Source organism: Heliangelus exortis, chromosome 11 (genome assembly GCF_036169615.1).
Source record: "Heliangelus exortis chromosome 11, bHelExo1.hap1, whole genome shotgun sequence".
NCBI lineage: Eukaryota > Metazoa > Chordata > Aves > Apodiformes > Trochilidae > Heliangelus > Heliangelus exortis.
Window position 1 is genome coordinate 4,331,868 of NC_092432.1, and position 14,610 is coordinate 4,346,477.

Below are 14,610 nucleotides of genomic sequence, written 5' to 3' on the forward strand. Positions count from 1 at the left end.
GCTCTGGCCATAATTAGGTCCTTTTAACAAAACAAAACTAAAATAAAAATCCAGACGGATCCCTTTGTGATAACTGTCCTGAAAGTACAGTTGTACAAGGAGATGTTTTGTTTGTTTTAATTTTCTATCTGCTATGTTGCCCACAAGGGTCCAATTAGCTTGTTACAGATGCTTGTATCAGTTTTATCCACTTGTCTTTTTTAAAATTTTTTTTTAAGACGGGTAAGTTGTAGCACAGATTGCTGGCCCGCAGGCATCCAGAGATCAACAACCAGCTTTCTGTGATACCAAGCCCCCTGTGAAACAGTCCTTACCCACAGCATTCATAATGCAAAGGGTAAAATGAACAGAGGGGAGGGAGGAGCTTGCACTGGATTTTGGATTATGGTGAAATAATCTGGTGTGTTCAAAAGCGGCCTGAAGATGGCAATTCTGCCATGGCTAAGAACAATCCTGACAAACTTTGGTTGCTGCACCTTGGAAATTAAACCGTGGGTTTTATTTTTAATAGTGTGAAGTGCTGCCTTGCAGTAAAATAGAAAGCTCTTAAAATGTGGCTTTGAATTGTACATGTCACTATTCTTGTCCCCTGGCATGTTCAGCATACGTGTAATTCTGTGTTAACCTGGACACTTCTCTCCATTGTGTGGCTGGATTGAGTGCCCGAGCACTTGAGAACTCACTTGTGTAATCAATAGGCTTACAAAAGGCTACATATAAATAACATGAAGAATCTGACTTGAGCTGACAGTGGGGGTACTGCAGCTAGGGCTAATGCCTCATTCTTAACTCATGCTGCTGCTGGAGAGAAAAAAAAAAACCACAACAGCCTGAGTAAAGGACAAACATAAGCTTTAACACTGTCTGAGCAGTGTGGTTCAAGGGAGAAAAACTCCTCTGAGTATCTGCAGTGCCTAGTCCAGGAGCTCCAGTTCACCTGCTCTTGGGTTATCTGCTGTTTGCTTTTGCTGTCCTTAATTTTAAAGGGGGAAATGAACATTTATATTATTATTATGCTGCAGTAGAGACTCACCAACTCGAGGCTTAATATCAGCAGTTATTTTTACCTCCTGCACAGGCAGCTTTGTTCCTTCAGTGAGGTGCAGCAGAGTGAACACAGGATGCCTGAAGCTCCTGGGAGAAGGCTGCATTTCCCAGGGTGGGCTGATGTGATGTGGGATCCCAGTTCACCTTGCTCTGAGGGCTGTTACATGATGTGGCAACTCTGTGGAGCTGCAGACACCTGGAAAGCAACTGCAGTGAGGAACCCAGCTAGGGAGAAGAGTTGGGCATACCCACCACCTTCACCCTCCCCTGGCACACCCCATGGGCTCTGTCTTTTGCTTGCTGCCACGGCCAGAGAGCAGCTGTGACCCTGCTATGGTGAAGAGTGACACAATGGCTTAATGTGATGTATAATGGGGAGAATAGGTCCAAAATTGTTACCTGGCAAGAGCAGATGGCTTGGTTTGAGGTTGTGTTGGAGGCTTTATCTTGCAAAGGTGCAGCCCTCTTCATCAGAGCTTGTTTCAGATGATAGCAGAGCACCTTTTTTCCTGTCTTTCAGCAAATGAATGCAAGAGGCAGCAGGTGCTGACACAGGCTCCAGATGTTTGTTCTGGTTCTCCTGTTCCTTAAGCATACAAGCCCAGGGCTGAAGTGCTCTGACTCCTTTTTGGGATTACATCCTGCATGAGCAGCAATAACCCTTCCTAGTCCTGAGCTTTTCTGCGGTGTATGAATATGACTCTTCTTCATGGATTTTTACGATTCCTGAAGTTAAAAAAGAAAAGACATAAAACAATTGAAGCTTTACTATTTTGTGGAGCTGTTGCTTCTGATCAGAAACTGAAATCTTGCTTTGTGCTCCTCCAGTGTGGAAATCTGTCAGGTAAATAGAAATCACCTCGTAAAAGCCCTTAAACAGCTCTGGTTTATATTTTACTTGAGGAACAGAACATTTTAAGTACTTTTATTGGGTGACGCCTGCTGAATGACAGATGTCTGTGGTGGAGTAATGCTGAGCACACTTTCATAAAACAGGGCAATTCCTTCCTTAAAACACTTACAATTAAAGGCTTGATTGAATAGCAGTAAGTTCTGTGCATGGAGCTCATTTCTGCACTTGTTTGTGCACCTGAATCAGGCTGTGATCATTGGGTAGGTTGGATATGAGGTGCCAGTTGCTTTGTTCAGTGACCAAATAGTGCTCACGGGCACAGCTGGAAATGTGCCTTTGATTTTTCACCAAGATAGAGATAAGGCACACTACCCTGAGCTGTTAGACTTGCTAACACCCTTGTTTCAGCTGGGAAGTTGGTTTGGGTATTTTTTTTTTCTTATTTTCTTAAACTGCACATTAGTAATTCTCCCAATTTTTCAAGGCCAGAGTTTTAAAAATCTACACTAATCCTTAGCAGCTGAGAAAGTCTTAACTAGCTTCTGCTTTATTTTTCTATCTAGCTCCTGTGACCCCTATTACTGTGATACCCAAGAACATCAGTGTTCATGCACTGATCCTCACAATCTCTGAAGGAAGGTAGGCTGGCATTAATACTATTTTCTCCTGTTATACACAGGGAACTGTGTATATAAGACTGTGTATATATAACTGTGTATATAACATATAAGAGTGGCCCAAAAGTGTTCCTTGAAAAGGGGTCCCAGAGCTGGACACACATGACCAGTCTCTGGGTGGCATTTAAAATTTAGCCTTGACTGTATAAATAGGCTTAAAGAAAGCACAAAACAACCACCAGCAACCCAGATGCCATGGCACAAAGTCCAACCTTTCACTCAAGCCAACTGAGATTCAAGTGAGAAAGGATTTTGAATTTCATCCCCACTGTACTGAACAAGACCGTGTCTAAACTGACATCAATACAAATTTGTGAAGCCACAGAAAATCCTAACGGCGAGAACCTGAACTTGGGAAAAAAACAGCCTCACTTTTCTCAAAAAAAAAGATGAATCCACAAAGTACATCTTACCACAGCAGAAGGAACATGTGTCATGGGAACAGCAGAGGCAAAATGTGTCATGGGAAAAATCTTGACGGATTCAGCCTGGGACGAGAATGTGCAAATTGATGCAAAATTAAATGCAATTGAAGAAGATAACACATATCCCAGCAATGAAGAAAACTCACAGCATACTTGCAAAAAAAAAAAAAAAAAAAAAAAAAAAAGATTGAGTTTAAAATCCAAGGGGGGGTCTGAGGATGTCTAAGCAGTCCCCAGTGACAACATTTTGGCAGGACTATGAAGGTTTCCCTGAAAAGGAGTCAGGAAAGTGCTGCAGAAATGAACCAAGGAGTAGCTGAAGCACAGGGGTCAGTTACAGAACTAACTGGAAGCTGCATAATCCAGCCCTCCTGTGCAAAAAACAAGCCAGGCACTAAGTGTTTGTCTGCTACTAAAAAGTCACCCTTTAGTTCACTTCTGGGATTCTGACATTTTTCTTTCTGGTCTACTGGTTTCCAGCTCTGAAGCACCTACATTTCAGTTCCAGGGGAACCAAACTCTAAAATATCCTTATTTGTAAAATCTTTGAAGAAATGGGACTACCCTCTGGTTGTAAGGAAAGGGAGCACATTTCAGTCTGGTACAAACATAGAATGAGATTCAATGTTTAATTAAACATTATCTTCCCTGTAGCGTGAGTGTCTGAGCTTTTTCAGGCTGAATGTCCTTGATTTTTATTCTCTAGTAAACCTTTTGGAGAGCTGTGCAGCCTTCACCGTAGCAGCACGAGCTGCCAGGCTGCTGACAAGAGAACATTTTGGGAGCTAATAACTTTCTGCTTTTACACAACAAATCCATCTCTCAGGGTTGTCAGCTCTCTCCAACATGTCTTTCTAGCACCAGGAAACAACAAATGCTGTCCCCATGCCACTGGGGTGAGGAACCCATGACACCGTGCTGCCCCTCTCCACCCTTAGAAGAGAAACCAACATTTCCAGCTATTTATAAAAAAACTGCATTGAGGGGGGGTGGAGGAATCATGTTTGGGGCTGTTATTCTCTACAGAAAACAGGTGCCCTGATCCTGCACCCATGGCAGAGCTCAGCATGAGTAAAGGAGTTAGGCTGAGAGCAAGTGCTGATGGAGGTGCTGAGGATCTGGGTCACAGACCTGCCTTTGCAAAGGGTCAAGACAATCTCATGTGGGGCACAACTCTCTCTGTTTTGTTTTGTGGTAGTTGTTTTACTTATTTGTTTGTTTGTTTTAATAATTAAAAAAAAAGGGACAGCACCGGCTTTTTTCTGGCAATGATATGTGCTATGTGTGAGAAATGAGAACAGGTCAGTCTAAAGGGAAATGGTGCAATGGGTTGGCTACAAGCCTAAATAAACACCAAGGTCTGCAGCTGCCTGACCCAGTTTTGGTTTTACATATATAAGGTGACTTCTACCAAGAAGCAGAACTTTCTCTACAGAGAGCTTTATTTCACAAAGCTGTCCCTTTCATTTGTAACCATTCATAGCTGCTACCTAGTCAACAAAATATATAAACAAAAATAATCTTTTTAGTATGAAAGAATCATAGAATCATAGAATCAGCTGGGTTGGAAGGGACCTCTGAGATCATCAAGTCCAACCCTTGCTCCACTACTGCTGTGGTTACCAGACCATGTCACATCCAGTCCCTTTCTAAATATCTCCAGGGATGGAGAATCCACCACTTCCCTGGGCAGCCCATTCCAATGGCTGATCACCCTCTCTGTAAAGAAATTCTTTCTAATATCCAACCTAAACCTCCCTTGGCACAACTTGAGACCTCTTGTGCCCTCTTGTCTTGCTGAGAGTTGCCTGGGAAAAGAGACCAACCCCCCCCTGGCTCCAACCTCCTTTCAGGGAGTTGTAGAGAGTGATGAAGTCTCCTCTGAGCCTCCTCTTCTCCAGGTTGAACAGCCCCAGTTACCTCAGCCTTACCTCATAGGATCTGTGCTCGAGTCCCTTCACCAGCCCAGTTGCCCTCCTTTGGACCTGCTCCAGGACCTCAATCTTCTTCCTGAACTGAGGGGCCCAGAACTGGACACAGTACTCGAGGTGTGGCCTCACCAGCGCTGAGTACAGGGTCAGAATCACTTCCTTGGACCTTCTGGCCATGCTGTTCCTGATACAGGCCAGGATGCCATTGGCCTTGGCCACCTGACGGCCCTCCTTGCATCCCTGGGTATTGAAAACTATTATTTTGTGATCACTGTGTCCCAGACATCCACCGACTACCAAATATCCCACCAGCCCCTCTCTGTTTGTGAACAGGAGGTCTAGCGGGGCTCCATCCCTGGTAGGCTCATTTACCAGCTGGAGAAGGAAATTATCCTCTGTACACTCTATGAATTTCCCAGACTGCCTCCTCTCTGCTGTGTGGAGTTCCCAGCAGACATCGGGCAGGTTAAAGTCACCCACGAGAACAAGGGCTGACGATTTTGAAACATCCACCAGTTGCTTGTAGAATAATTCATCACCCTCATCATCCTGATTGGGTGGTCTTAACAGACTCCCACCAGGATATCAGCCTTGTTGGCTTTCTCCCTGATTCTGATCCACAGGCACTCAACCTTATCTGTTACTGACTTCAACTTCTAGAGGCAAGAGACTCACTAACATATAGAGCTACCCCTCCACCTCTCCTACCCTGCCTGTCCCTTCTGAAGAGCCTGTAGCCACCCATGGCAGCACTCCAGTCATGGGAGTCATCCCACCACGTTTCTGTGATAGCGACTACATCACAGCTTTCCTGCTGCACGATGGCTTCCAGCTCCTCCTGTTTGTTGCCCTTGCACTGGTGTACATGCACTTCAGCTGGGCTGCTGATTTGGCTCTTAACTTGGGCTGTCCACCCTTGGGCTCCTTTCTGGAGTGCCCAGTTTCAACCCCATCCCCCTTCAAGCCTAGTTTAAAGCCCTCCTTATCAGCCCTGCCAACCTATAGGCTAGAGTCCTTTTGCCCTTGCTAGACAGATGAAGCCCATCTGGTTTGAAGAGACTAGGTTTAATAAAATTTGGCCCATGGTCAAAAAACCCAAAGTTCCACTGGTGGCACCAAGCCCTTAGCCACCTATTGATATGATAGGTTTTCCTACTCCTCTCCTCATTCATCTCTGCTACTGCAGGAATTGAGGTGAATACCGTCTGTGCTCCTGACCCATCAACTAAACAATCCAGTGCCTTGAAGTCCTTTTTTATTGTCCTAGTACTTCTTCCATTAATGTCATCACTGCCAGCCTGGACTACCAACAGTGCATAATAATCAGAGGGCCGAATTAGCTGGGGGATTCTCCTAGGAATATCCCTCACCCGGGCCCCAGGAAGGCAGCAGAGACCTCCCTGTGGGATGGGTCTGGTCGACATATAGGGCCCTCAGTTCCCCTCAGAAGGGAGTCACCAACTACAACTACCCTTCTTTTTTATTTTGTAGCTGTAGTTGTAACCCATCTGGTAGATGGGAGGCGAACAGGAGACCTTCCGGACAGATCTTCCTCTTCTGTATCCTCTGCCTGATTCTCTGAGTCCAGGGCCTCATATCTGTTCTGGGGATAAAGGCAGCTGGGGAGATGGTGGGGGTTGGGAGGGGATTCTTTTGCCTCTCCGATGAGGGACCTGTTTCCATTCCTTCCCATCCACCTGGTTTGCTCCAACTGCCTGATGGCAGGAGGGGCAGGGCTTCACCATCTCCTTCTGGACTTCTTTTGGGTTAGAAAGGGTGTGACTCCACTAGTCAATTTCCCTTTCACTGTCCCTAATACTTCTTAGTCTCTCTACCTCCTTGAGCTCTGCCACCAGGCACAGCAAGTCATTCACCTGCTCACATTGCACACAGACCCCACTCACACCATCCTCTGGTGCTAACACCAGGCTCAGACACTCTACACAGCCAGAGGCCTGAACAGCTACGTCCCTCTTGCTGTCTCCAGGGGTTCTGTCTGTGTGGACACACCCTGCATCTTAACAGCACCAGGTTTTGCTTTTTGAAGACCATTGCTCCTTCAAGAGAGCTGGGAGGTGGCTGTGCCCCTCCTGCTTGCCCTGCCTCGCTAACTCCCGTGCCCCGTTCCTGTTTGCCGCGCTCTGGGTCACTGGTGCTCCTCGCGGCCCTTTATCTCCCAGTGCTGGGTGCTGCCCCCTTATCAGCTGATTGGCCTCACCTGAGACCACCAGCAGAAGCATAGAATGGTTTCAGTTGGAAGGGGCCTTAAATATCATAATTACAAAGCAGAATATGTACTGTAAAGCTAGCTGGGGCTTCCTAATGATGTCTCATCCCCACATGACCCTTGTTCAGTGGGATGTGTTCCTTCAGCCTCGGTGGTGGGCTAGGAGGTGTCCTCTGCCATCCTGACTCAATGGCCTTGGCTGGGGCATTAGCATTTCTCAGAGATGCCCCATGGAGTGCAGGGAGGGTTTTCATGAAGATGTAGCCAGGGCTTGAGTCAGAGCACAGCAGTGTTGGAGCAAATCTTTCCAGGGATGCTGGGATGCAAAGCACAAAAAAAACCCTAAGGAAGTTCTTGTGCTGTACTCCCCAGGCTTTTTCCTAGACTCTGCCAGTTACATCCTTCCATCCTGCCTGCAATTAGCACTTGGAGTGTAGCAAAGGCAGATGAGATTTGCTCTCCACCATCCTCCTTCAGAAATCTCTCACACCTTCCCCACTGGGTGGGAACGTGCACTGTGGGTTAGCAATATTCCGGTAGTGGAATTACACTTGCAGCAGTCCTACCCCCCAACTCCTATTTTCTTCTGACTATCAGATTCTGCTGTTCATCATGGTGTGGGTGTACAGGAATACAAAAGCTGAGACACAATATTTGGTTCAGCAGAGCCCCAGATCTCCTTGGCTCTGTTCATCACCCCTGGAACCACACGTGCATAAACTGGGCCCAGTAAGTTCCACACAGGGTAACTGGAGCTGCATAATTGCCTGCTATTTTGGTGAAAGAGTAGGGTGAGAAGTGGGAGTATACAACCACTGACCTTAATTAGAGGAGATAAAAATGTGGAAACATGACTCCAAATAAAACCTAGGAATGCCTCTATTGTTGAGTATTTCCACATGGGTGCCACTGAGAAGAGGTCAAGTGCTTTCTATATACCTTAAGTAAACAGCAGCTTGTGAGTTCACAATCTGGATTTGGGTAGCTTCTGTGTCCTGCAAGATCATAATTGATTCTTATGACCTTAAGATTGGATATCCAGTGATATTACTGCTTGAGAGTTGTCACAGTCAATTAAAAGTTTGCCAGTAGATCTATGCCTAATGTCATATATGGGTAACTCCTCACTAGAACTCTATTGAGTTCCTACTCTAAAAGAGCAGCAGTGGTTAACTCTTTTAAAGATTCTGCTGGTGGTGGCTTTCCATGATAAAGACATGGCTGCCTGCAGCTTCATTGTCATGTAAAAATGCACAAGCCTGCAAAATCAAATCTGCTAAATGAGAAGTGGGTTATGTGTCAGGAATAAAGTGCTCCAAATTAAGGTACTTTGTTTACAAGATACTGGGAAGCATATTAAGCTGAGTTAAAATGTTAGGCATAAAATTCTTCTATTCATCTTCCAGCTGTCCAGACTGAAGGTTAAGAAGACTGAATGTGGTACCAGAACCAGCTCCATTTCCCTACCTGGAATTGAGCTGACCATGAAATCAGACATTACAGCCCTGTTTCTAATATGAAGCTTCAGCTCTAGTGTTATTGCCAGCAATGACTTATTATCAGGTAGCATTCATCTCAGGTGCTCAGCATCTCATCCATGCCTTGGAGAGCCCATGCACTTACTAATGGTCTTCTTTACAGACAGGAAAACTGAGTCAAAGAGCAAGGACTCCACAGAAATCTGTGGCAAACCATCCAGCATACCCAACTAGATTGAGCAGAAAAAACTTCTCCAGCTACTACAAGCAGAAGAAAGGGCAGGAATGCTCCCAGGGGTGTAACTGATGAAGAAACAGATGAGTTGCTGGAGATTTTCCTGTCCATTTCAGTGGGCTTTACATGAGGATCTGAGATACTCAGGACCCAAATTACTTAGGGTGTGTTGCTTAGAGGAGAAAATGCGGCATGAAACTTGGGAAACTCAGTCCCAAAGATTCCTCTTGGAAGCCAAGCTGTAAGGCTCTATAAACACCTGAAGCAAATAATCCCTCTTTCTCCTCTGCCTGTGAAAGGCAAAACAAAGGGCACCTGATTTGTGAATGCTTTCTTGGTAGAACTGTGGATGTGAAATCCCTGTCCTTCATTAAAGAATGCAGTAGTACATGTCAGTAATTGCTACTGATAAGCCAAGTAGAGATAGAGGCAAGTAAACATCTGCCACTACAAGAAGATGCTGAAAAAAAAGACAAAACTTTGGAGCCACCACCCCATCCACATTTCCTTTTTGTGGTGAAATCCAGATCTGGGTTGTGAGGTCTCCAGACCTGGCTGGGAGCACGTGGCAGCTACAGGTACAGATCACGAGACACGAACTTCATGGACACAGATGGCAAAAACCAGCTTACAATTCCTTTAACGTGTGACCAGTCCCAATTATGGCTTCTTCTTCCACATGACATCAGTATGCGATGGAGGAGCTCACTTTTTTTTTTTTTTTTTTTTTGCCAGAGGCAAATGAATCCATTACCCATCCGCGAGGCGTGGGGCGAGCGGGTGTGTAACTCGGGGGTGATTTGGATTCCACGCTCGCGCGGGGGTGTGAGCCAACCTCAGAAGTCATTTTCACTGATGCTGACACAGAAGGCATCCCTCAGAGACCTGTCTATCAAACTGCAACACGCTCTGCAGAAAAATTAGATTACTCATGTTACAATAGAGAAGAGGAAGATGACAATGATAAAAAAAAAAACTTAAAATCTAACAGCAATTTATTAAATGAATAAAAATCCTGACAACAGGGAAGTCTCCTAGACACTTTTTATTTATTTATTTTACCTCTTGCAGCCCATTTCAAAGAGCTCTAGTTGGAAAGACTCTATTAATTCAGACACTGCCTCTGGAAAAACCACCACTTCATCATGATTGTCACATTACTGTACTTGTGAAATATCATCTTAAATACTCGTTATGATTTTGCTGCTGGTCTTGCTGCAGTCAGCAGCAGGATTTCCTTTGGCTTTGGTAAGAGCAGGATCAGCACCCCCCCCTTCACTCTCTCTGAATTGCAAATGGATTGTTCACGTGTCAGCTCTGTAACCAGGCAAAGTTCACTGTGCTCAGTTCACAGCATGCACGATGAAGCTCAGGGCATTTTACTCAGTATTTGCTGAGTTCCTCAGGTCTACAAAAGTGCAAAAGTGTTAAAGTGGTTTAATACAAAATCCATAACACAAACATTATGCAGCTATATGTGAACCCCTGTCCAATAAAATCTATTTATTTATTTGGGAAAAAAATACAAAGTAGTAAAACATACTTGGTAAGAAAAGAAAAGGCTATGTGAAGCTTAGTAAAATCCTGTAATTCAGAATGCTGAACAGCTTCAGGAAGGGCAATTTAAAATAAATCTGCAGAAGAACACACACAGGTACACATGGGCTGGAAAAGTGCTGAGGTTTTAACATGGCAGAGAGCAATGTAGGACTGGTTTTATAGTACCGGGTAATGGAAAGGTTTGGCCAAATGTGAGTTTTTCTTTCTCAGCACAGACCTGTGCTGAGTCTTCTGCTCATGGAGTTATTCCCCAGGAATGCTCTCCGGGAAGGCTCAGAGATATTTTTTACTGCATTTGTCCTGAATCAACTTAAGAGTTGTACCATGCACAGCTGCCAATTCTATTTTACCTTTTGTTATCATTTTTTAAGGAGCCAGTTGCTGTATATTGGCTTGACTTGCATTGCAGCTCCATTCATTTCCCATGGAGTTTACTACCCTGTCTTGAGGCTCTCTTCCGAATATTTCTTCCCAGAGCTAAGTTTTGATTCCCATCCAAACCAAAAGAGGAGCAGTGCAAACTTTTCTGTGGTCCTGCATCTTGCAGAGCCTCAGAGGGTCTTGTGATCCACTGACCAGAGCAAAGAACAGATGCAGGGTACATCTGGCTTTCCCTGCTCTGTCCCAAGTGTGTGACACTGCTGCATGCAGGGGTGTCCATCACCCCAGCTGCACCCTCTGAGCCCGCTGGGCTGGCCACAAGTTTTTTTGGCTTTTGGCTTAATACAGACATGTGATTCCAACTTGACCACACACGGTGGAAGTACACAGAATTATAGGTCTCTTTAAAATTGTAAGGAGCAAATATGGTCAGATCTGGTTCTTGATCTCATTACTGTCTAAAAAGATTTGGCTGGCATTTTTAAATGCCATGATTTATGTTCTTCACCTTAACACAGCCCTCAGTACTGTAAACCCAGTAATTCTGTTATTCTCCAGGGCAACTCTAAAGAATCTCATTGGAGAATTTTCACAACACTGGGTCTATAAGAAAATATTAACATGGATTAAGACAAGTTGATAGATTTTAAACCAGGCTATAGAACGAGAAGCAGTGAGAATAAATCAAATAACTTCACCTAACTACAAAAAGTATTCTCAAAGCCCTATAAGGTTTCCATTTCCTAAAGCCACCTGCCATCTCAAATGCCCCTAATCAGGCACAGATGCTGGATACCAACCTGCTAACCCTATGGCTTTGAGAGAAAATATTGCACTTTGTAAACTTATTCTTGGGTATTTCCTTAATTTTTTCTTAAACTAAACTTTCATCCCTTATTTTCCACTTAACTGTAATGAGTTAAATCAACTCTGACATTTTGTCCTGCTTACCCTTACAGTTCTGTTTGGCTGCATTTCTACCTGCTTCTGGAAAAGCAGGAAGACCTCAGATTTTCTTTTCTTTTTTTCAGTCATTAGGGTATTTATTTTTTTCACTCCACATCTCATTATTGTCCTCCTGGCATTGAGCAATGTAATTAAATGCAGAGTTTGGCTATTTCTCTAATCCATAGCCAATGGAAAAATTAATGTTTTTGTGTTCTAAGCTGATGTTTATTTCCAATGAAGATGTACCAAATACTAAACTTTTCAGAAGCCTGTGGGAACATCTGTAGCCCCCCAAAATAATTAAAAAACAAACAAAAAAAGCCCTCAAGCCCCACACAACACCAAACCCCCCCCCCAAAACAAAACAAAAAAACCCAACAAAACCCACCAGCCTGCTTTTATGAAACAAGAGGTATTTTAGAGCTATTTTATGTTGAATAAATACATAAAAAAAGAATTTCACCGATGAGGGACAGTACCAGAAGTGACCCTGGTGCCAGAGATTATTTGGTGCTGTTGGGCTAGCTTGGTACTCAAAGAGAAGGGTGAGTTCGGCTTGGCTCTGGAAGGAGCTATTATTCCACTTTAGCTTGTGAAGACAGACTGGGAGCTGTAATGGAGGTAGGAAGCAGACTGGATTTTTTTAGTCTTCCATCATCTTTAAGAGATCCCTAACCAGATCAGATTTCAGCCTCTCTCTCTCCACTCTTGTGTAAACCTCGGGTTCTGTTTTTGCTGGAGGATAAGTTTCATTATATTAATAAGCAGCACAAGTGGTTCCAATTGTGGAAGAATCACTCTGAGCTGTCAGAAATGATCAGAGAAGAAGTTTCAGCCTTTCCATGATCACAGCCTCTTCTTCTGGTGCCTCAACTCAGTGCTTCCCCAGTTCAGATTTTAGCAGCCATGACAATACTAAAAGCTAAGTCTACATTTCAGGAAGGGTGGGTTATTTTCATATTCAGTCTACTGGCTGGGAGGCCAGATCTAGGCATGAGCTTAAATGAAAACTAAAACTATACATCTCTTACTGCAGTCACCTTTCAAACACAACCATCTTTAATTATGCCACTAAACCAGTACGTTTGCATTTGTTACTATCAGAGAGTAGAAGAAACACAACACAACACCGCAAAAGCTGAGACTCTTGGATCCCTATTTTAGAGTGATCCATTGGTACTTAGCAGAAAAAAATGCTCAGCATTTGTCTCCCTCACAGCAACCACCCCAAAGAAACAGCTTAGGTAGACAGAGTAATTAAAGAATCTCTGTGAGGGTGGAAGTATCACCAGATTAATTTTGCAGATATGAAAATGAAGCACAAAAAAAGTTTTAAATTCATCTGAGCTCAAACAAGTCAGGAGATATTTTGGTGCACAGCCCTGGGCTCTGACCACCAACAGAAAGACACACCCACAGGACAGACAGCAGTGCTCATGTGCACCCACTGTAGCTGCACCAGCACCCAACCCTCAGCTTGCAGGACTGGGGTTTGGGGTCACAGATTTATTGTGCAGTGACTGAGGATTGTGCTTCCTTCCAACAGGATTCCCTCACTGCCCTGGGAGGAACTGAGCAAAGTTTAGTTTTCAAATTAGACTCACCCGGGACTACTCACTGAAATGTCATCTGTACGATGGAACTAAAAAAAAAAAAGAGGGGGAAATGTAAAAGGAAATCTTTGTAGCTAGGACTACCTGAGTCTCCCACAGTAGGAGACACAGGAATACTGTTTCATGTCATGGAGATGTAGTTAAAATGCAGACTGCATACCCTTGTTCTCAGAATTGGAGAGGTGTGGTTCATGCATGTGGACAAGCCAGCGTTCCTCCCTTTGATCTATCACTCGATGGAGAGGAAAGCTTTTATCTGTTAGTCCCATATAATGGATAATTTAGTCTGAAACCATTATGAAAAGTATTACACTTTGGGTACATATGCTTCAATTATTCCTGAAAGTACACAGAAATATTTTAAGATGTTCACTTATCTTTCAAGTAAAAATATCCAAAAACCAAAAAAACAATTTTTTTGTTTACCTTCCAAACAATTCCATTCTCCTGAGGCAAGTTTACATGTATTTTGAAAGAAATCTGCTATTTTATGAAATGCTTTTAAGGTAGAGTATAAACACTATATTTGAATGTTTAACAGGAAAAATGTCAGTCATCATTAAAGTCACCAGTGATACATACTGCTCTTTAGCTGCATGTGTTTGTTCCTTTTATGAATAGAATGACTTAACACAACAAGTAATAGAGTTAAATGCTCCTTGCTCAAGTGCTCTTAAGAGCTGAACTTTCCAATGAATCCTTCCACTGCTTTACAAACAGATTTGGCCAGAGGAAGACCTGACAATCACCCATCAAACCATGAACTGCTGATGTGACATGAGCAGAGCTGGAGGAAGCCCTTCTCCCACTGGGATGGTTTGTACTGGAAGGAAGTCTTTGTGCAAAGGAAGGGTCTCCTTGTTTGTTTTCTTCCCCAAAGATGCTCCCTATGACAGATCTAGGAGGTAGCAACAGCTGGACACCGGTTACAGGTGAATGCTGACAGCAGAGTCACTGATGGCCTCCCACAGGTCACTGTGTTTTGTGCCTCGGTTTCCCTACTTCAAAATTAAGCATCCTCCTCTAAGGTACTATTTTTTCAATCAGGAAAATTATCTTAGCATTTGATTGGGTATCGTCTGTCTTCTTCTAAATAAAAGGATGGCTGTGGCCCTCACATAGTTAACAGAAAGGATCAGCCTCAATTAATGCATCAGGGAAAGTGTTTGGGTGGCAGATGTTGCCCTGTAGGACCTTTGAACTGATCAGCCAAAGGTAGGGCTGTTGGCATTACT

General features: G+C 43.9%; 2 long non-coding RNA genes across 5 annotated transcripts in view; one reads left to right on the plus strand and one right to left on the minus strand.

Annotated features, from left to right (window-relative positions):
* The window catches only part of LOC139800798 (uncharacterized), a 46,659-nt gene extending 36,802 nt beyond the window's left edge, over positions 1–9,857 (plus strand). Inside the window, exons 3-5 of one of the 3 annotated variants that reach the window (XR_011727937.1) lie at positions 1,079–2,539; positions 7,758–7,889; positions 8,567–9,857. This is a non-coding gene — a long non-coding RNA (uncharacterized lncRNA). The remainder of the gene's footprint in view (positions 1–1,078; positions 2,540–7,757; positions 7,890–8,566) is intronic. The other 2 variants (XR_011727936.1, XR_011727938.1) reach the window with 2 other exon arrangements.
* Positions 1–14,610, minus strand: part of LOC139800799 (uncharacterized) — a 54,781-nt gene that overhangs the window by 23,352 nt on the left and 16,819 nt on the right. The window contains exons 2-3 of one of the 2 annotated variants that reach the window (XR_011727939.1): positions 1,447–1,773; positions 1,034–1,243 (exon numbers count right to left, since the gene is read on the minus strand). This is a non-coding gene — a long non-coding RNA (uncharacterized lncRNA). The remainder of the gene's footprint in view (positions 1–1,033; positions 1,244–1,446; positions 1,774–14,610) is intronic. The other variant, XR_011727940.1, reaches the window with a different exon arrangement.